This window comes from Trachurus trachurus, assembly GCF_905171665.1.
Source record: "Trachurus trachurus genome assembly, chromosome: 12".
In the NCBI taxonomy this organism is placed as follows: domain Eukaryota; kingdom Metazoa; phylum Chordata; class Actinopteri; order Carangiformes; family Carangidae; genus Trachurus; species Trachurus trachurus.
Window position 1 is genome coordinate 4,742,723 of NC_139908.1, and position 22,202 is coordinate 4,764,924.

At 40.1% G+C, this 22,202-nt stretch overlaps 1 long non-coding RNA gene across 1 annotated transcript; it reads left to right on the forward strand.

Moving 5' to 3' along the window:
- Positions 1-8,247: 8,247 nt before the first annotated feature.
- Positions 8,248-14,050, forward strand: LOC310994753. The gene is made up of 2 exons (XR_014595800.1): positions 8,248-8,313; positions 12,395-14,050. It is a non-coding gene; the product is annotated as an uncharacterized lncRNA (long non-coding RNA).
- Positions 14,051-22,202: the final 8,152 nt, after the last annotated feature.

The window sequence follows — 22,202 nt, forward strand, 5'->3', positions numbered from 1 at the left end:
CGGAGAATTTTTTTCTCCCATTCAGTCATTGTGTCTTCTTCTTCTTCTGTCTCACACTGGATCTAGGCTCCGTATCGAGTAGTGACAGCAACAGCGCCCCCGCCGTGTCCGGTGGTACTGCTCCGTTTGGTGCGTATCCGTAAGCTTTGTGGAAACGGACGAAAAACAGACGAAATGAACGAAGAGTACGGACGAAAGGCTCCGTCCATATCCGTATGCGTAGTTAACGTTGAGTATAAATGGGCCTTGACAGGCAGCAGCAGCAGCTGTAGTCAGAGCCGCCAAGAAAAGTAAACAGTCCGATCTGAAGCGCTGGAGCGACGGGTCAATACCATAGACTATAAAAAGAATGGACGTAGCACCCGTGACGTCACCCATTGGTTTTGGGGAGTCGTTTTTGTGACTCAAATATGGCGGCCTGGACAGCGCCATGTTGGATTGGCCGGCCGAGAACCCGCCCACTGGCCTCGAAGCAGCTGTCCACGGAGCTGCTCGGACCTGTCACTCAACGTTTCCGCGCCCTAATTGGCCAGAGTTTTAACCTAATAACAGTAAAACGGTAGAGTTTAAAAAAAATTCACCCCCCTCAGAGTGTGTGCGGGGGTAGAAACTATCGATTGAGACAAAAAAACGTTCTGACACCAGGCTTTGATCATGTTTATTGAGGATGTAAAGTCGGTGATTTTAACATGGGGGTCTATGGGGAATGCTGCTTTCTGACACCAGCCCCCAGAGGAAGCCGGGGGGATTGCAGTTTTTTGAACGCGGAAGTGAGCTTCACTTCTCAGACCGACAACTGCCCCCTTGGTCAATACTCGGCCGTCAGCGGCTGTAACTAGGAGCAGGGCCGTGGTAGTGGCTCTAGTTGTAGTGAGCTGGGAAGCGGTGGTAGCCGCGGATGCTAACCGCTAGTTAGCGGTAGTGTCACTGGCTGGAGAGAAAACACCAACTCTCCACCCAAAAGTGTCCCACAACAAAACATCTGTGACTTGTCTCTTTTATGTTGTGTTGTGAAGCACTTTGTAAACTTGTGTTTTTAAAGGTGCTATATAAATAAAGTTATTATTATTAAAACATAGCAAAAGACCAAAATGCAGACTTACCACCACACATGACTAGAAGCCCATAGGTGATGATTAAGCTGGATTTCATTTGTATAAGTCTAGCATTTTCTTTTTCTTTTTTTAGCTAAAAGCTCTACTATACCTTTCAAATATGAGTTGTTTGCCCCATAAAAATTAACCAAATATTAAATACATCCCTCAAATTGATACAGAGAAGCAGAATAGTGGTATTGAGGTAAGAAACCTGATGTGGGCTAAGAAACTCTCGTATCACAACTGTACCGAACTTGATACTGTACATCATATCGAACCAAATCTCTTTGTAATTAAGTCATATCGTTATCAAATCATTTTTGAATCGCATCGTATCGTGAACAGGAGTGAATCGTATCGCATCGTATCGACAGGAGCTTCAGTGTATCGTTAATGTATCGTATCGGTGGCAGCGTATCGAGATGCGCATCGAATCGGCCTCAGTGGTGGAGATATACAACCCTACTACATACACAGTATACGTATAACAGTAGCATGCTTGTACAAAGGTTGAACGTGCTGCACAGTGTGGACAGTCTGTAAGAATAAATGTGCAGTTGATATAAACAGAATATTAATAGCCTATCAAATATATAAATATGGTTAAACTGTGTAAAATTTAAATACATCAAATGTTCATGTAAGGTTCATGTAATGGGACCTTTTTATCACTGTGTTTTCTTTTCTTTCTTTCTTTCTTTTTTTTTTTTTTTTTTTTTTACCTTACTTCCTGTACTCACCTGTAGTTGCACTATTTGATGTGAGACTTTTGCCATATGATCATTATTTTTTATTTTGTTTTTATTATTGATTTTGAAGACAATAAAGTAGTGAGATATTAGTTTAATGGGCTTTTTCATTTTTTATGCTCTACACCTGAGATAGATAGATAGATAGATAGATAGATAGATAGATAGATAGATAGATAGATAGATAGATAGATAGATAGATAGATAGATAGATAGATAGATAGTTAGAACAATAGAATGATAGAACGATAGATAGATAAAACGATAGATATAGAACGATAGATAGAACGATAGATAGACAGATAGATAGATAGATAGATAGATAGATAGATAGATAGATAGATAGATAGATAGATAGATAGATAGATAGATAGATAGATAGATAGATAGATAGATAGATAGAACGATAGATAGATAGATAGAACGATAGATAGATAGATAGAACGATAGAACGATAGAACGATAGATAGATAGATAGATAGATAGATAGATAGATAGATAGATGACTTCCGCATTGTCCCCTGTCTCATCTCCCGCTTCTTTTCTTCTTACGGTGCTCATTGCTCAATGTGTGGGGGGAGTCTAATGTTTAACCCGGGCTCTGGCTGCAGTGAGGGAGGGTCTCTGAACATGGAGTTTGTTTCTGTCTCAACTGTGACGAGCTGAACGACGAGTTGGTGAGTTAAACTAAACTTCTACTAAACCTACAACTAGAAACGTGTTGATTAGCAGCTGTTGATTGTTTTAAAACAGATGATGGAGCAGCAGAAATGTAGACTGCTGCAGCTTCAGTTCACACCACGTGTTCAGTGAAAACGGAGGAAAACAAAAGTGAAAGTAAAGTTGGGGGGCGGAGGTCTGTTAAACAGGAGCAGGTCCAGGCTGCAGCTGGATCAGTTAAGCTTATCAATGATACTGTTTGGCTTCACTGTCTTTCCATTTACCAAAGTTAGACAGTACTAGGCTACATCATTAATCTTATTATCCTTTTATCAAAATGGCACATTCATAAATGTAGATAGCCTACACAAATAAAAATCCTTTTTTTCTTACATTTAAGAACGTCAAGCAGTAGGTTAAAACCATTGAAAAATCTAATAACACAAAAGTAGGCCTACAACATATTTTTTATAATGCAATCTGTAAAAAATGCCTTTATGCATGTAACCCCCTGGCGGTAATATTTGTTGTAGTGTTGAATTGTATTGTTTTGCACAATTTTTAATAAAGTTCTGGAGAAAAAAAAAAAGAAGAAGAAGTTTATCAATTATTGGTAATCGATCAGCTCCGAGGTCCAAACCGAACTACAGAACGGGGCGAGGCCACGTTCACACTCCTCCTGTCCATTTAATCTTTACTTTGTAATCAGAGAGCACGTGCACTAACCCCAAACTTGTCACCAAGGCAACATAAATGTCCAGATTCATCTAGACATCCCATCATACACAACAACAAGATTGTCTGTCTTGTAATTCGCCACAGGTTTCAATGGTGATCTGCTTTTACAAACATAATGGATGTTTTTTTTCCTCAACTTTATTTAAAGTTGTAGTAACAACAACATTTCAGTCTTTCCAGCTCACATTCCTTATAACAGTCCTAACAGTAGTGAAGTTACAATTATATGACAGTATAACAAAGGTTAAGCAAAAGAAAAAAAACAATCAAATTAACAATAAAGGAAAATAAATTTTGGTGACAGACCTCGTATCCCATGAAAATTGTAATTATAAAAGCTGCTGAGCGTTTTATTCTTCATCCAGATGTTACATAATGAAATTGTAGTGCCCTTCTTGTACCAATAAGATGGGCACGGTGGCTGTGCCTGTATTTCACACTTCCTGCACACACAGTACAGAGCGCCACCTACTGTGGACTGCAGGCAATAAACAAAAAATAAACAAAAACACAAATAACCCCAAAATGGCTCTAACAGAAATGATTAAATTAATTGAATAAATTATTGTTTTAAATGTAATAATTAATTAATTAAGAATGAATGGTGTGTGTTGGAGCCATTTAGCCAGTTTTGGGTTTAACCACTAGGTGGGGTATTATGTTGGGAAGGACATATAGATGAGCCTCAGTAGGAGAGAAAGACGTTTTCTGACCGTGATTGACATGATTGTTGTGAGTTCCCGTGATTTAACGTGTTTGAGCGTGAATTAGAGAGATTCAACCGTGATGTATCTGACTCAATAAATACTTTATACACAAAAGAAACCTCACGTGAACAGACATTCTTAAATTCATTGTAACATAAAAAATAAAAGCTGCAGCTCTGTGGACGTTGATCTGACTTCAGTTTAAACGTCTCGTCATCAGCTGATTATTGGCTTCACTAATCAATCAATAGTGTGTGACCTTACAGAGAGTTGAGCAGTGAGATACAGAACTAGAATCAGTTTGTGATGGTTACAGGTTGTAATGTCAGTGACTCGTTATAAACTTGACCTTGTTGTTGTTGTTACAGTCGACTGATCTCCTGATGGATGAAGCTTCACTCTGTTTCTGTTCTTTACAGGAAATGAAAATAAAGTTTGAACCCAGTGATGTAATGAACAATGTCCAACAGAGTCCTCTGGTCTCATCATGAATGTTTATGATGTTTAATATTCACAGAGTTCGTCCATCAAACTGTGAATCTGAAGCTCAGGAGCCTGACCAGAGCGACTGTGAGGACAGTGAGCTCAGAGCTGCTGCAGACACACAGGTGAGAAGAAACACATCATCATGAAGAACAACAGTCACACACCTGTTGAACTGCTGATCTGAGAGCAGCTGTCTCTGTTCTCTTCTCTTGTCTTTGACTCTGCAGAGAGAAACTTCTCTACTCACGTAGTCTGGAGGAAACGTCCTGACCTTGGACTTTCATTCAAAACACAGTTTTTACAAAAAAAAGACAAGATGAAACATCTTGTAGATGAACTTCAGAAGATTGCTGCTGAGGTGAAAGAAATAAAGAGAGATGCAGCAGGAGCAGCAGTAGTAGGAGCAGTAGGAGGAGCAGCAGTAGGAGGAGCAGTAGGAGGAGCAGCTGGAACAGCAGCAGGAGCAGTAGGAGCAGTGGGAGCAGTAGTAGGAGCAGTAGTAGTGGGAGCAGTAGGAACAGCAGTAGGAGGAGCAGTAGGAGGATTAGTAGGAGGAGCAACAGTAGGAGCAGTGGGAGCAGTAGTAGGAGCAGTAGTAGGAGTAGTAGGAGCAGTAGTAGGAGGAGCAGCAGTAGGAGGAGCAGGAGCAGGAGCAGTAGTAGGAGCAGTAGTAGGAGCAGTAGGAGGAGCAGTAGTAGGAGCAGTAGTAGCAGCAGCAGTGGGAGCAGTAGTAGGAGTAGTAGATGCAGTAGTAGGAGGAGCAGCAGTAGGAGGAGCAGGAGCAGGAGCAGTAGTAGGAGCAGTAGGAGGAGCAGTAGTAGGAGCAGTAGTAGCAGCAGCAGTGGGAGCAGTGGGAGCAGTAGTAGGAGCAGCAGTAGGAGCAGTAGGAGGAGGAGCAGCAGTGGGAGCAGTAGTAGGAGCAGCAGGAGGAGGAGCAGCAGTAGGAGCAGTGGGAGCAGTAGTAGGAGCAGTAGTAGGAGCAGTAGTAGGAGTAGTAGGAGCAGCAGGAGGAGGAGCAGTAGGAGGAGCAGCAGTAGGAGCAGTAGCAGGAGCAGTAGGAGTAGGTTGGTCGACTGGCATTTTGCAGCAAATATTTTCTAGAGGAGTTGATTATACACAGGAAGCAAGACGAGTTCATGGTGATCACTGAAGAACTGAACGGGGAACTAAAACATCTGGAGGATGAATGTAGAGAACTGAGACGATCAGGTCCGTCCTCTAGGTTGGAGGAATTAGAAAACAGCATCAGTCGGCTGTTTGTCAACACTGCAGATCTCAGAGCTTTAGATGAGGTGGAAGCAGCAGCTGTTCAGTGTCTGAAGGTTTATTATGGATTTGTAGAAGTAGCATCACAACTTCCACCATGAAGATGAAGACACTAAGAAAAGATTGAACTCTGTTTGGAGGAACAAGAGTGTTGATGTTCTGTTGTTCAGCTGATTCATATTTTCTGTAAATGAAAAGTGAGCAGTGAGCGGCGTTCTAGTGTTCCGTGGAGTGCAGCACAACCAAAGCCGAGGTGTTTAGTTTCTGGCTGGTCTGGTTGGATGTAGGGATTGGGGAAATTTTCTATGCGTTCTCCAATCGGCTCTTTCTGAGTAGGGATTGAGCGCAGTCGTGTCAATAAAGTTAGCGCTTAGAAAAACATGAAAAGTCCACGAGTTGTGCTTGCTGCAGCGCACCGTGCTGCTCCTGCCGTGCGCCGCGTTGCTCCTGCCGCCATCTTGACGTGGCCCACAGCTACGTCAATCTTTGGTTCGGTGCGTCGCCCACTTATGTATTTGTAACGACTTGTAACAACTCATTCTAAGGTACGAGTAAGCTTTCATTTGTATGCTGGTGTGATTCCACTTCAGTGAAATACGGATTTATGAAAGCAATGTTTGATTTTTGCTTAAAAAAAAGCCAAATAAGTTACACACTGGGGCTTTAATAGCTTAATTGATAGAACTGAATATGATTGTTTCTTTTGGAGCTGGTCCTTCATGTTTTTAACACTGAACCCTGGAGGTTTTTTATTTGTTTAATTGATGTTACTGGTTGTGGCTGGTTCTGTAAAACATTGTTCTGTCAGGAAATATGCACTGTTCAGTAAAAAATGCATAAGTACAGAGGTAGATGTATATTTTTCTTATTTTCATTGTGTATGTTTATGGTTGTTGTTACTGAGAGAATATCAATGATATACTGTTTATATACAATGATATACTGATTGATGTTATTGATGATGATGATGTGGATCCGTTTGTGAGACGGGGAGTGGGAACTATACTTCCTGTTGTAGTGTTTACTTTGGTTGAAGCAACTTTATTGTTACAAACAGTTTGTTACAGTGTCAGTTTGTCTTTACACTGCGTCATAACAACATCCTCTGACCTCTGACCTTCACATCGACTGAAGAGAAACTCCAAAGAAACTCATGTAATTCCTGAATTCTTTAACTTGTCAATGTTTTTATTTTTTTTCTACCTGTCCATATTTTTGTCTATGTTGCATGTTTTTTTAATGCATGTCTTTTTATCCCACAGCATTACCATGAGTGAGTGTGACTCACCTGCTGAAAATGCTTTGTACATTAAATTATATAGCTACAAAAATAAAACGTATTTACCTGAAATACCTGTGTGTATATGTTATAATCACCTAGGCAACGGGAAACAGAACATGAACAGTTCCCTCAGGTCAATAATCTCCTCTACATTGAGGTCATCACATCACTGCTACTCTTCATCTTGACCTGATGTAGTGACCCCACCTGTTTAAGATCGCCTTTTCCCTTTGACTGATTCAACTGATTCAACTGTTCTGGCTTCCCTCCACTGGCTTCCCATCCGTTTTAGAATTGACTTTAAAGTGTTATTAATTGTTTTTAAAATTTTAACCGGTCTGGCCCCACTATATCTTAAAGGTGTACAGAAATGGCCGTTTGTCCTGTTTGTCGCGCCGAGTTTCCACGAGCTGCAACACGAGTTTACCCGAGTGAGGAAAACGAATTTGATTGGTCGTTATCGAGCGGGCGGGATATTCAAAGCTTGGGGCGAGCCCGAGCTCCGTGTGTGTGTGCGTGTCTCAGACGTTTGAATGACGGATGACGGATCCAATATCAGTGGCTGGTGAATCGTGTACAGGCTGACGTATAATCCGTGCGCCTGCGTTATCCAATGCGAAAAAAAAATACACACTTTCATCCCGGATTTACTCAAAAATAGAATTTTGCACAAAGTTTGGCCTACAACGTCTGAAAGATAAGTTATTACATTAATTTTATGACCCAAAGTGGGCTCAAATTCAAATTTCTTTTCTGTACACCTTTAAAGAACTCATACAAGTCCGATATCCAGCTAGAGCTCTGCGTTCATCTGGAGAACCGTTGCTGGATATACCTCGAACGAAATTAAAAACCAAAGGTGACCGAGCCTTCTCAGTAGCTGCCCCCAAGCTCTGGAACAGCCTGCCACTACATATTAGACTTGCAGGATCAGTGGAGAGGTTCAAGTCCGCCTTAAAGACTTATCTTTTTTCCCTGGCTTTCGGATCATGATTGAATTGTTGTGTTCTCGCCATGGTTATGTGTACATATGTATACATGTACATATATTTCTGTATGTATATTGATATGCGTGTGTGAATTGTTATGTATTTTTTGTCTTTTTTACTTCTGCGCTGTAAAGCACTTTGGCCGACCGTGACAGGTCTTTTAAACGTGCTATACAAATAAAGGTGAACTTGAACTTGAACTTGAACTTGATTCTATTGCACCGTCTAATTTTAACATCTGGCACAGTTGATACTGTTTCTGTACCGTCTGTGGTTGGGTCTGCTCTGACTGCACTGAAGCTCGCTGGACTTGGTGTTTGTCTCTGTCTGAAGGAGTTGGTGAGTTAAACTAAACTCCTACTGAACCTACTAGAGAGTAGTAGTTGATCAGCAGCTGTTGACTCGTTTTAACACTGAAGAAACAGTTGGAGTGACTGAGTTATGTTTTTTAGAGAGCAGAGATTTCTGTCTGTCTTTGTCCAAATCCAACTGTAAAATGCTTTGAACAGAGTTCAACAGGAGCAGGTCCGGGCCACAGCTGGATCAGAGAAGTTTATCAATGATCGGTAATCGATCAGCTCCAAGGTCACTGTTCAAAACTGTGTGTGTGTGTGTGTGCGTGTGTGTGCGTGTGTGTGTGTACTGAGAGATATCAGATTCACACTGAGTGTCATATTCTATATTTAGTGCGACAGTTGAGCAGTGAGAACTATTTGCAATGAGCTGAACGACGAGTTGTTGAGTTAAACTAAACTCCTACTAAACCTACAACTAGAAACGTGTTGATCAGCAGCTGTTGACTCGTTTTAAAACGGATTTATTGGCAGAATTCTACAGCAGCTTCCGTTCAAACCACGTGTTCAGTGAAAACGAGGAAAACAAAAGTGAAAGTAAAGTGTGTGTGTGTGTGTGTGTGTGTGTGTGTGTGTGTGTGTGTGTGTGTGGGGCTGGCTGCCAACTTTGATTCACAGAGTGTCATATTGTCTTATATTTAGTGCAACACTGACATACAGAATTAGAATCAGTTTGTTATGGTTTCAGGTTGTAGTGGGTCATTTTTTTTTATAGGGTGCCATTTGGACATCATAACTTGTGGGAAAAAAATATTTGATTCACCCAGATTTTAATGTTTCCTTTAAAAAAGGACACATTTAACTTACTGAAAAACATTTTGGCTGAGCTCAGGCACCTACATAATATTATATTTATATATTTTAACAACACGTGACGTAGGATGTGTCCACTCTGTTAAGGACATAGACATACCATTTTTAATGTGTTTTTACTGCATGACTCCTTATGAAATTATATTTTTAAAGAAAGTGTATGCCCCTCACTTTAGTCAGATAGTTTATTTTACAATTAAGTTATTTTAAATAAGTTTTTATTTGTTTAAGTGTGTATTATGATCGTGGAACATATTCCTCCAGTTAATTTCCCTAAAAAAGTGAATTATGATGCAAATTACAAAAAAATTCTAGCCTGTACATTCAAACCCCTCCATATCATTATATCACTACAAATCCATAGTTAAAATATTTTTATTTCATTAAACTATGATGGAAAAATAACATAACAGAGTGGACAGAGGTCTAACAGAGTGGACAGTATCATAACAGAGTGGACGAAACACAGTCAATAATACATACAGTATATGTCCACTCTGTTAAGTTAACTTGAATAAGGATAACAGAGTGGACACTAACAGAGTGGACATTTTGAGCTAAAGTTAGCCCTCAGCCTGGCTTTGCTAGCTTAATAGCTAACATGACTTTGGATACTTGATAAGAAATCTATAATTTTACACAAAACCCTTTTGAAATGGTTCAATTTGATTAATTTCTTTGATATATAGCGTTAACAGAGTGGACACGTTATGATCAACCACACTGAACTTACTTCATAAAACTGCAAAATCTGATTTTTAAAGAGGTAAAAAAATAAAAAAAAAGTTGACCACAGTTGAATTTCCCACCACTGGTGTGATGTCTCCTCAGAAGAGTGATGTCACTGATAAATAAGGGCATTTTCTTAAAAGGGCACAAACACAACTTAACAGAGTGGACAATGACAAAAGCGTTGTCCTGAAGGATCCACAAAAGCGTTGTCCTGAAGGATCCACAAACAGGTGTTACATCATAAAAAAAAGAAAATATAAAACATGATCATAAGCTACTCAAATAAAAATGATATGGCAGTGCATGTAATCCTGATTGACATCAGCCTCCCTACCCACAGCATTACGCTTTAAAAAAAAAAAAAGAGGAAAGAATCTGAATTTAAACTCAATTTGTCTGACTTACATTTATAAAACTCACAAAAAGTTAGGGATATTTGATAAGAATATCCCTATAAAAAAGTTCATGCTACAGTGATATTCTATCATGAGGCAATGGTCATTTCTTTATCTCAAACAAAAGCTAACAACAGTGGTGGCTATAGCACAACAAAAATCTCAATGCCTCAATAACTTTGTTCTTGGTCTCATGATGTCAACATGTGAACATGGTGGAGAGGAGAGGGAGAGAGATGAGGACTGTATACAAATTGTCATTGAACCAGAACATTTAGTGGTTCAATGACAACTGAACCACTAAATCAGATGGTGCTTGTGATTTTTGTAGTTAATCACCTTGTTAGAGAACAGCATGTTATCCAATAAGGACTGAAACATTGAACAACTGGACATGTGCATTCAAAAGTTTAGAGAAGGTTAAATTAAGTTCACCTGTAAAGGTTATAGTGCATTTTAGGTGCATTCTGAAATGTAATCCAAAAGCGTGTGTATCTCATATAACGCATAGATCTATGCTTTTGATGTGATATGCATCTGACAGCTCAGTGTGACGTAGGCTACGGCCGATGGCCTTTATGGGAGGCAGGCTTTTATCTGAGGGAAAGCCTTTATTTCTAAATCCCTCCTTTTATTTTTTACACATAGCGACCAAGCTCATCGCTCATTAGCTCATCTTCATCTTCTTCACGTGCTTTTCTCCTCGCTGCGCTGTCGGACCTGAGTCTATGTCTCCGTTACGCTGTATCGCTTCAATCCCATTCAAGTCGCATTTTTACAGCGTGCGCTGCGGTCTGTCTTCGGTTCATGAATCTATTATAATACATCCATGCTCCGGTCCCGAGCGGGCTCCGGACACAGAGCAGAGACCCAGGCCCGACAGTGGAAAGCTGTCCCTCTCTGAAGCAGAGGACGAGGCCAGCATCACTCCCCTCAGTCATCACAGACAGTCCACACAAGTTTTTTTTTTGTTTGTTTTTTGACCCGGCTTGTATTTAGGGCCGGCCTTTTTTTGTTCGTGTAGCTAATGATTGAAGACAGACAATTAGGCTATTTGATTAAATGTGGTAAAAGTAACTTCAAATCACATAATCACTGATAAGTGTGCGTCTCTCCCCCAACGTCCATGAGGCTACACTTCAGGTGCGGTCAGTGGAGGGAGACTGACATAAACCGCGTTGAGGTTTTTTTTTTTGCCCCTACTGTAAAACATTCGGGGCTTTGGCAAAAACATCCGGGGCTTGAGCCCAAGTAGCCATCCCCTAACCCCGCCCCTGCACCTCACTCTACTGAGCTGATCACCTGAACCAAATCATATTTAATTAGTAAAAAAGATTATAAATAAAAATAAAAAAACACTGCTGCGATTAAAAATTGGGATCATTCCACCAATTTTGATTTCTAAACTCTTCCTAAGTTCAAAAAGTAGTGTTGTGTTGTTTTAAAATGAATATGAACTTGTTTTCTTTGCATTATACAAGGTCTGAAAACACCAGAATGTTTTTGTTATTTTGACCTGTTGCCATTTTCTGCAAATAAATAAATGCTCTAAATGACAATATTTTTATTTCCAATTTGGGAGAAATTTTAGATAGAAGATAGAAGGGCACTAGATATTTGGGGTAAACCAAAACTGCGTACTGACTGTCAAATAAAGAAGGTATTTGGCCCAGAAAATTATGTTTTGTATAATTTGTCAAAAAAGAAAAGATTCCTGCTGAATTTAGAGATGATTTTCTTGGTCTTCATATTGAGACAGGCAGTTATGTTGGCACAGCAGAAGACGATAGAATTGATAGATACTTTGTGTGACATCCAAAAGGTGGAGAATGAAATTCATTTTGTGTTATACTGTCCTTTCCATGACTTCATAAGACACACACTGTTTAGTAAGGTGCATCCGAATAACGAATTTGTGTGGTTAGATGATGCTGAGAAGCTAAAACATATTTTTCAGTTAAAAATATTTGCATTTTCTTATTTCTTGAAAAGGCCTGCATGGGCAATGAGAGTTGCATTAAAGCCTGTATATTTATTTGTTTTAAAATTATTTATACTTTTTATTGTGTGATTTTAGTAATCTGTGTCTTTTTGTCTTGTATTGTACCTTCCGTCTCATTGATACAGGTGGTGACCTGGACATCAGCAGAACCTTCGTCTGGACTTGAAGATGGAAACAGAATGGAGAAGACGATTGAGCAGAGATCTGCCTCCTCATCTGTCTGACTTAATGAACACACTCATTAGATGTGCGAATGAATTCATCAGACAGTTTGACAGCAGTGAGGCTGGGATGAGGAGGATTGTTAGAGAGTTTAAGGAGATCGCTGGTGAGGTGAGGGAGATGCAGCAGATCACAGATACAGCCAGAACAACAGGAGCTGTTGCTGCAGGAGTTGGACTTGGACTTGGAATCATTTTTGCTCCATTTACTGGAGGAGCGAGTTTAGTAGCAGGAGCAGCTGCAGCAGCTGGAGGTGGTGCAACTGCTGTTGGTGCAAATGTAACTAAAGTGTATACCGAAAAGGACCAGGCAGAGAAAGTAGAAAAGCTGGGAAAAGACTTCATGAACAAAGTTGAACCAATGAAGAGAAACCTGGAGGAGATAAAGACGACGTGTGAAGAGTTGGAGGAACAATCACGTAAACTTCAGGCTGAGAAAACTCTGAAGGACATGAAGGAGTTCACTGACGTCCTGAGGCGAGTCTCTGAACTGAAATTAGAGAGTAAAGGAATTTTGGAGATCATCGTAGCAGCTTTCACATCAATCGATGGTCTGTTGGGGCTCCTTCTTGCTATCTTCAGAGTCACTGCGACTCCTGAGAAGGATGAGAAGTTAAGAGCCTCCATCATCCAGTCAGCTGATCAGTGCGAGAGAGTCACTCGTGAACTGGAGAAGATGAAGGACAAAGTCAAAGACTTCACAGGACAGTGAAGAGTCAGATGGTGTGTCTCAAATCACATACTTCTCTTAGTGCACTGCTTTACAGTACACTGTAAGGCAGTGCACTGCCTTGTGCAGTGATTGGGTGCACTAATTTGGACAGGCTAGTACCGTCTCAAATCAAACACTGCCGCTGCGCACTTACCGGAAATGACTCGACAGCTTCTTCTTCTATTTCTGATTGCAACCAGCCGTTGTAACCCTATCGCCGACACTTGACAGCGCTTTGCCGATCAAAACAAGCTATTAAGTTGTGTTTTATTGTGTTAGTGTTGTTGTTGTGCTGTTATGAGTGTTTTTTAAAGACATTTACGCCGGTGTCAGCTCCATCGCTGCTCAAAGCAAGTGGGGCTCCACTAATCAATCAATAGTGTGTGACATCACAGAGAGTTGAGCAGTGAGATACAGAACTAGAATCAGTGTGTGATGGTTACAGGTTGTAATGTCAGTGACTGATTATAAACTTGACCTTGTTGTTGTTACAGTCGACTGATCTCCTGATGGACGAAGCTTCACTCTGTTTCTGTTCTTTACAGAAAATGAAAATAAAGTTTGAACCCACTTGCTTTAAGTGTAAGTGCAGAAGTGCGCGATTTGGGACACACCAAGAGTCTCCGAGGAGACGTCTGATCTCTCAGAGCTCCCTCACCTGTCAATCACCTGAACATCACCTGAGGTCACCAGTGATGTCATCAGTGATCTCATCAGTGATGTCATCGGGACATTTAGTAATAGTTACAGCAGCAGAGGGAAAAACTACAATATAAAAAAAACAGTACAGTTTTATATAAATAACTTTGGCAAAACATTATAACACCATATAAACAGTATACGTATAACAGTAGCATGCTTGTACAAAGGTTGAACGTGTTGCAGTGTGGACAGTCTGTAAGAATAAATGTGCAGTTGATATAAACAGAATATTAATAGCCTATCAAATATATAAATATGGTTAAACTGTGTAAAATTTAAATACATCAAATGTTAATGGTTCATGTAACAAGACTTTTTTTTATGTCACTGTGTTTTCTTTTCTTTTCTTTTTTTTTTTTTTTTTTTACCTTACTTCCTGTACTCACCTGTAGTTGCACTATTTGATGTGAGACTTTTGCCATATGATCATTATTTTTTATTTTGTTTTTATTATTGATTTTGAAGACAATAAAGTAGTGAGATATTAGTTTAATGGGCTTTTTCATTTTTTATGCTCTACACCTGAGATGGATGAATGAATGGATGGATGGATGGATGGATGGATGGATGGATGGATGGATGGATGGATGGATGGATGGATGGATAGATAGATAGATAGATAGATAGATAGATAGATAGATAGATAGATAGATAGATAGATAGATAGATAGATAGATAGATAGATAGATAGATAGAACGATAGATAGATAGATAGAACGATAGATAGAACGATAGATAGATAGATAGAACGATAGATAGATAGATAGATAGATAGATAGATAGATAGATAGATAGATAGATAGATAGATAGATAGATAGATAGATAGAACGATAGAACGATAGATAGATAGATAGATAGATAGATAGATAGATAGATAGATAGATAGATAGATAGATAGATAGATAGATCGATCCAGTGTGTATCTGCTGGTTTGTGTAGTGAGCACTAGGTGGAGCCAACACTGAAGGGCTGATGCTGTGTTTTCTGACTTCCGTATTGTCCCTAGTCTCCCGCTTCTTTTCTTCTTACGGAGCTCATTGCTCAATGTGTGTGTGTGTGTGTGTGTGTGTGTGTGTGTGTGTGTGTGTGTGTGTGTGTGTGTGTGTGTGTGTGTGTGTGTGTGTGTGTGTGTGTGTGTGTGTTTGTGTGTGGGGGGAGTCTAATGTTTAACCCGGGCTCTGGCTGCAGTGAGGGAGGGTCTCTGAACATGGAGTTTGTTTCTGTCTGGACTGTGACGAGCTGAACGACGAGTTGGTGAGTTAAAGTAAACTTCTACTAAACCTACAACTAGAAACGTGTTGATCAGCAGTTTGTTGATTGTTTTAAAACTGGTGGAGCAGCAGAAATGTAGACTGCTGCAGCTTCAGTTCACACCACGTGTTCAGTGAAAACGGAGGAAAACAAAAGTGAAAGTAAAGTTGGGGGGCGGAGGTCTGTTAAACAGGAGCAGGTCCAGGCTGCAGCTGGATCAGTTAAGCTTATCAATGATACTGTTTGGCTTCACTGTCTTTCCATTTACCAAAGTTAGACAGTACTAGGCTACATCATTAATCTTATTATCCTTTTATCAAAATGGCACATTCATAAATGTAGATAGCCTACACAAATAAAAATCCTTTTTTTCTTACATTTAAGAACGTCAAGCAGTAGGTTAAAACCATTGAAAAATCTAATAACACAAAAATAGGCCTACAACATATTTTTTATAATGCAATCTGTAAAAAATGCCTTTATGCATGTAACCCCCTGGCGGTAATATTTGTTGTAGTGTTGAATTGTATTGTTTTGCACAATTTTTAATAAAGTTCTGGAGAAAAAAAAAAGAAGAAGAAGTTTATCAATTATTGGTAATCGATCAGCTCCGAGGTCCAAACCGAACTACAGAACGGGGCGGGGCCACGTTCACACTCCTCCTGTCCATTTAATCTTTACTTTGTAATCAGAGAGCACGTGCACTAACCCCAAACTTGTCACCAAGGCAACATAAATGTCCAGATTCATCTAGACATCCCATCATACACAACAACAAGATTGTCTGTCTTGTAATTCGCCACAGGTTTCAATGGTGATCTGCTTTTACAAACATAATGGATGTTTTTTTTCCTCAACTTTATTTAAAGTTGTAGTAACAACAACATTTCAGTCTTTCCAGCTCACATTCCTTATAACAGTCCTAACAGTAGTGAAGTTACAATTATATGACAGTATAACAAAGGTTAAGCAAAAGAAAAAAAACAATCAAATTAACAATAAAGGAAAATAAATTTTGGTGACAGACCTCGTATCCCATGAAAATTGTAATTATAAAAGCTGCTGAGCGTTTTATTCTTCATCCAGATGTTACATAATGAAATTGTAGTGCCCTTCTTGTACCAATAAGATGGGCACGGTGGCTGTGCCTGTATTTCACACTTCCTGCACACACAGTACAGAGCGCCACCTACTGTGGACTGCAGGCAATAAACAAAAAATAAACAAAAACACAAATAACCCCAAAATGGCTCTAACAGAAATGATTAAATTAATTGAATAAATTATTGTTTTAAATGTAATAATTAATTAATTAAGAATGAATGGTGTGTGTTGGAGCCATTTAGCCAGTTTTGGGTTTAACCACTAGGTGGGGTATTATGTTGGGAAGGACATATAGATGAGCCTCAGTAGGAGAGAAAGACGTTTTCTGACCGTGATTGACATGATTGTTGTGAGTTCCCGTGATTTAACGTGTTTGAGCGTGAATTAGAGAGATTCAACCGTGATGTATCTGACTCAATAAATACTTAATACACAAAAGAAACTTCATGTGAACGGACATTCTTAAATTCATTGTAACGTTAAATAAAAGCTGCAGCTCTGTGGACGTTGATCTGACTTCAGTTTAAACGTCTCGTCATCAGCTGATTATTGGCTTCACTAATCAATCAATAGTGTGTGACCTTACAGAGAGTTGAGCAGTGAGATACAGAACTAGAATCAGTGTGTGATGGTTACAGGTTGTAATGTCAGTGACTCGTTATAAACTTGACCTTGTTGTTGTTACAGTCGACTGATCTCCTGATGGATGAAGCTTCACTCTGTTTCTGTTCTTTATTTTAAACTGAAAATGAAAATAAAGTTTGAACCCAGTGATGTAATGAACAATGTCCAACAGAGTCCTCTGGTCTCATCATGAATGTTTATGATGTTTAATATTCACAGAGTTCGTCCGTCAAACTGTGAACCAGGAACCTGACCAGAGCGACTGTGAGGACAGTGAGCTCAGAGCTGCTGCAGACACACAGGTGAGAAGAAACACATCATCATGAAGAACAACAGTCACACACCTGTTGAACTGCTGATCTGAGAGCAGCTGTCTCTGTTCTCTTCTCTTGTCTTTGACTCTGCAGAGGGAAACTTCTCTACTCATGTAGTTTGGAGGAAACGTCCTGAAAATGGCCTCGACTGGACCAAGACGAAGATGGAGTATAGACATTCCTCCTCACTTTGGACTTTCATTCAGAACACAGTTTTTACAAAACAAAGACAAGATGAAACGTCTTGTAGATGAACTTCAGAAGAACGCTGCTGAGGTGAAAGAAATAAAGAGAGGAGTAGCAGTACGAGCAGCAGCAGTAGGAGCAGTAGGAGGAGCAGGAGCAGCAGTAGGAGGAGCAGCAGCTGGAGCAGCAGCAGGAGCAGTAGGAGCAGTAGGAGCAGTAGGGGGAGCAGCAGTAGTAGGAGCAGTAGGAGGAGCAACAGTAGGAGCAGTGGGAGTAGTAGTAGGAGCAGTAGGAGGAGCAACAGTAGGAGCAGTGGGAGCAGTAGTAGGAGCAGTAGTAGGAGTAGTAGGAGCAGTAGTAGGAGGAGCAGGAGGAGGAGCAGCAGGAGGAGGAGCAGCAGTGGGAGCAGTAGTAGGAGCAGCAGTAGGAGCAGTAGGAGCAGCAGGAGGAGGAGCAGCAGGAGGAGGAGCAGCAGTGGGAGCAGTAGTAGGAGCAGCAGGAGGAGGAGCAGCAGTAGGAGCAGTGGGAGCAGTAGTAGGAGTAGTAGGAGCAGCAGGAGGAGGAGCAGTAGGAGGAGCAGCAGTAGGAGCAGTAGCAGGAGCAGTAGGAGTAGGTTGGTCGACTGGCATTTTGCAGCAAATATTTTCTAGAGGAGTTGATTATACACAGGAAGCAAGACGAGTTCATGGTGATCACTGAAGAACTGAACGGGGAACTAAAACATCTGGAGGATGAATGTAGAGAACTGAGACGATCAGGTCCGTCCTCTAGGTTGGAGGAATTAGAAAACAGCATCAGTCGGCTGTTTGTCAACACTGCAGATCTCAGAGCTTTAGATGAGGTGGAAGCAGCAGCTGTTCAGTGTCTGAAGGTTTATTATGGATTTGTAGAAGTAGGATCACAACTTCCACCATGAAGATGAAGACACTAAGAAAAGATTGAACTCTGTTTGGAGGAACAAGAGTGTTGATGTTCTGTTGTTCAGCTGATTCATATTTTCTGTAAATGAAAAGTGAGCAGTGAGCGGCGTTCTAGTGTTGTAGTGCAGCACAACCAAAGCCGAAGTGTTTAGTTTCTGGCTGGTCTGGTTGGATGTAGGGATTGGGGAAATTTTCCATGCGTTCTCCAATCGGCTCTTTCTGAGTAGGGATTGAGCGCAGTCGTGTCAATAAAGTTAGCGCTGAGAAAAACATGAAAAGTCCATGAGTTGTGCTTGCTGCAGCGCACCGTGCTGCTCCTGCCGTGCGCCGCGTTGCTCCTGCCGCCATCTTGACGTGGCCCACAGCTACGTCAATCTTTGGTTCGGTGCGTCGCCCACTTATGTATTTGTAACGACTTGTAACAACTCATTCTAAGGTACGAGAAAGCTTTCATTTGTATGCTGGTGTGATTCCACTTCAGTGAAATACGGATTTATGAAAGCAATGTTTGATTTTTGCTTTAAAAAAAAGCCAAATAAGTTACACACTGGGGCTTTAATAGCTTAATTGATAGAACTGAATATGATTGTTTCTTTTGGAGCTGGTCCTTCATGTTTTTAACACTGAACCCTGGAGGTTTTTTATTTGTTTAATTGATGTTACTGGTTGTGGTTGGTTCTGTAAAACATTGTTCTGTCAGGAAATATGCACTGTTCAGTAAAAAATGCATAAGTACAGAGGTAGATGTATATTTTTCTTATTTTCATTGTGTATGTTTATGGTTGTTGTTACTGAGAGAATATCAATGATATTGATATATGATATACTGTTTATATACAATGATATACTGATTGATGTTATTGATGATGATGATGTGGATCCGTTTGTGAGATGGGGAGTGGGAACTATACTTCCTGTTGTAGTGTTTACTTTGGTTAAGGCAACTTTATTGTTACAAACAGTTTGTTACAGTGTCAGTTTGTCTTTACACTGCGTCATAACAACATCCTCTGACCTCTGACCTTCACATCGACTGAAGAGAAACTCCAAAGAAACTCATGTAACCTAATTCCTCAGTTCTTTAACTTGTCAATGTTTTTATTTTTTTCTACCTGACCATATTTTTGTCAAGATGTTGCACATTTTTTAATGCTTTTTTTTTTTATACGACAGCATTACCATGAGTGAGTGTGACTCACATGCTGACAATGCTTTATATACAAAAAATAAACGTATTTACCTGAAATACCTGTGTGCATATGTTATAATCACAATAAAAACTAAAACAGAACATGAACAGTTCCCTCAGGTCAATAATCTCCTCTACATTCAGGTCATCACATCACTGCAACTCTTGACCTGATGTAGTGACCCCACCTGTTTAAAATCGCCTTTTCCCCTTGACTGATTCTATTGCACCGTCTAATTTTAACATCTGGCACAGTCTATGTTGATACTGTTTCTGTACCGTCTGTGGTTGAGTCTGCTCTGACTGCACTGAAGCTCGCTGGACTTGGTGTTTGTCTCTGTCTGAAGGAGTTGGTGAGTTAAACTAAACTCCTACTGAACCTACTAGAGAGTTGTTGTTGATCAGCAGCTGTTGACTCGTTTAAAACTGAAGAAACAGTTGGTTATTTTTTTTTATAGAGCAGAGATTTCTGTCTGTCTTTGTCCAAATCCAACTGTGAAACACTTTGTACAGAGTTTATAGCTGGATCAGAGAAGTTTATCAATGATCGGTAATCGATCAGCTCCAAGGTCACTGTTCAAAACGGTGTGTGTGTGTGTATTGTGTGAGAGATCAGATTCACACTGAGTGTCATATTGTTCTATATTTAGTGCGACAGTTGAGCAGTGACTCAGTTTGTTTTGGTTTCAGGTTGTTATGTCAGTGACTGATTACAACTTTGATTGAACCAGATTTTGTTTGTGTCTCACCAGACGTTATGTCAAAATGTCATAAGTAAAAAAATAAAATAAAATAAAAAATGTTGTACCAAAATGTGAAAAACAAACGAAAATAGTATGATATGATCTACATACAAGAAAAAGATATGACCTGATTATGAAAAGATTTTATTCTGTGGGTAATGGGGGCGGGACTAAATAAGCTTTTGCTTCTCCCGCTTTCCCTTTCGGCCATGTGTATTGTATTATTTGAACTAAGATGAAGTGTGATGATTTTAATTGACATGCCCGAAATAAACAAATTGATTGATTGATTGATTGATTGATTGATTGATTGATTGATTGATTGATTGATTGATTGATTGATTGATTGAGGTCATGTGACACAAATATGTGGTCACAATATGTGTAACAATGTCCAACAGAGTCCTCTGGTCTCATCATGAATGTATATGATCCATCCATCAAACTGTGAACCTGAAGCTCAGGAACCTGACCAGAGCGACTGTGAGGACAGTGAGCTCAGAGCTGCTGCAGACACACAGGTGAGAAGAAACACATCATCATGAAGAACAACAGTCACACACCTGTTGAACTGCTGATCTGAGAGCAGCTGTCTCTGTTCTCTTCTCTTGTCTTTGACTCTGCAGAGGGAAACTTCTCTACTCACGTAGTTTGGAGGAAACGTCCTGAAAATGGACCCGACTGGACCAAGACGAAGACGGAGTATAGACCTTCCTACTCACTTTGCACTTTCTTTCAAAACACAGTTTTCACAAAACAAAGACAGGATGAAACATCTTGTAGATGAGCTTCAGAAGATCACTGCCAAGGTGAAAGAAGCAATGAGAGGTGTAATTGCAGGAAGTGTTGTTGCAGGTGTAGGAACTGCAGCAGCAGTAGCAGCTCCGTTCACTGGAGGGATCGGTTTGGTTGCTGGATGTTTGGCAGTTGCAGCAGTAGGTACTGTTGCTGGGGGTTTGACTGTTGCTGGGTTCACTATTAAAATAGCAATTAAAGAAGATGATTATATAAAGGAAGCAAGACAATTAACAGAAGAGTTCATGATGATCACTGAACAACTGAACAGGGAACTGAGACGATCAGGTCCGTCCTCAGAGTTGATGAGATTAGAAGAAAGCATGAAGCAGCTGTTTGTCATCAATGCAGAACTCAGAGTCACTGAAGATTCAGGTGAGGTGGAAGCAGCAGCTGCTCAGTGTCTGAAGGTTTATGAAGGATTTGTAAAAATAGAATCAGAACTTTTAGCCATGGAGAAACTGAAAACAGACTGAACTCTGTTTGGAGGAACATGAGTGTTGATGTTCTGTTGTTCAATTGATTCATATTTTCTGTAACCGAAAACTAATTTTATGGATTTAAAGCAGAAGTAAGCGATCCGGTGGTTTTGGCTAACTTCTTGTCAGCCGATGGAGTTAGCAGTCCCCGCCCTCGTCCCTACGTCACCACATTCACGCGCATCCCTTGGCTGCACACACAGAGAGGACTGCCCCTTTATGCCGTTCTCTCTCCTCATTGGACAAAGGTTGTAGGATACAAGGAAAGTTTTCTCCTCGGCTCAGAGCAGAGTGACTGACAGACCCGTGTTTCAGTCCAAACACTCTATATAAGTGATTGCTGTCGGAAGATACAACTATTTAAGACTTAGATTAACACAAACATTCTGCTTACTTCTGCTTTTTCATTTCATTTTTTTTTTTTTTAATTTCACGGTTTATTTCAAGCTTATAGCCTATAAAAAATGTGATGTGACAAAAGACAACATGAACAGAGAAGATAATTCCTAATTAAAAAAAAAAAAGAAGTTTAACACTTATGTCATCCTACCCCTACATACACATAGAAAAACTAAGTGTAACTCCGTCCCTTGAATAGTTTTTGGAGGTTTTCCTGGTAACATGCAGAGTTTTGCCTTGAATATTATTTGTACTGTTTGAAAAGCCACCTGATCTGTGAATCCAGCATTATG